Consider the following 1,575-nt stretch of genomic DNA (forward strand, 5'->3'; position numbering starts at 1 on the left):
GGAAGAGCTTAAAGAGAGCACACTGAGCTTAATTGGAGCAGCAACAATTTAATACATTTCATGTAGTAATTAAAATGACAAGATTTTGCTAAATAAATAATCTAGGTCATGTATTAAGTTCACACATTTTAATATGAACAACTATTATTAACAACATCTATGGAACTATATTTTTACTTATTGATGTATCACTAAAGCTGTGTGATTTTTCATAGTAGTGTACCCTTTAAGCTCACCTTACAATAATATGAAATCTTTAAAAATTACAGCAGTTTAAAACCACAGACCAGCAATAAACTGTCAATTTATAATATTATGGATGTAAAAGTACAAGCCAGTAATGCCTGAGAAGTAATATATTAGCGTAGCACACAATCTTATACAGCTAGTCAGCTAACTGTGATCTGTAGCAACTGCACTATGTTGCTAAAAATCTTTTGGATCTAACTGTAATTATTTCCCACATCCAAGTTCCAGGTTATAATATGCAAAAGTCTTTTTAAGAGTTAAGTTAATCTCTTAATTTTACAGTAAGTAGTGAATCTTACCCAAAATAAAGGCTTAAACATCTAAAAAAAAAAATGCACATTTAAAGGGCTCCTCTTTTGGTGAATGTTTTCAGACAGCTTTCAAAATGGTCGCCAGACAGTAGCTGTGTCTCATTTAGAAGGCTACGTCCTCCGGAGGTCGCATTCGAAGGCTGCATACGTCATCGAGGCTGTCTCATTTCAGAAAAGCAAGTAGGACACTCCGAATGCGACCTTCGAATGCGACCTTCTTTCACAGGAATTCGGAGGATGCATGAGGTGTATCCTTCGCTGCTACAGATAACCCACAAATCTTTGTGTCGCCGTGAACAACCGTTGTTAGTTTGAAAAATGCCGGCACCGGCAGATGTAACGTACACACAAGCGCAGATGTGGTGTTTACAACTTACCTTAATTCGCCTCGGTAAAAATTGATAAAATTTGTTTTTAATATCCTCCTCCTTTTTTTCTCTGATAGATGCCTGCTGTAGGCACGCTGCAGCTCCTCAAACATTGAACAAAATAAAACAAGTAAAAGCATTTTTTTTTTTCAAATTACTTTCCAAATTTAGAAATAAATTTCCTTCATTTAAGTAGTGTGAGAGCGCAACGATGCTCTAAATGTGTTGGCATAGCAACGTGATACTTCCGGTTTCCTTTTCCGCCTGTCCTACGAAGGCCGTCTCGTTTAATTCTAGGTTGAGGACACTTCGTATATGCATCCTACAGAGGATTTGACCTCCGGAGGGTGCAGCCTTCTAAATGCTAGTGTCAACACATGGAGACCCATATCTCTGTGTAATTATCTGAATGACTTGAAATTACAGGAGGTATGTAGTAACAAACGCATCAATTGGTTAAGACATCAAGTAGGATAATATTTTTTTCTTTTTATAATCTGAGTTCAAAAATGGAACTGTGCTTAATAGGTAAGTTTACCCTATGTTCCCGTTTTGTTCCTGTTTGTCCTTATTTGGTCCTTCCTGTTCCTGTCCCCATTTAGTTCTATTAGTTCCAGGTGTTTCTCATTATTAGTTATCCTCCTCAC

The sequence above is a fragment of the Sinocyclocheilus grahami genome, unplaced genomic scaffold, assembly GCF_001515645.1.
Source record: "Sinocyclocheilus grahami isolate Dianchi unplaced genomic scaffold, SAMN03320097.WGS_v1.1 scaffold39.1, whole genome shotgun sequence".
NCBI classification, from domain to species: domain Eukaryota; kingdom Metazoa; phylum Chordata; class Actinopteri; order Cypriniformes; family Cyprinidae; genus Sinocyclocheilus; species Sinocyclocheilus grahami.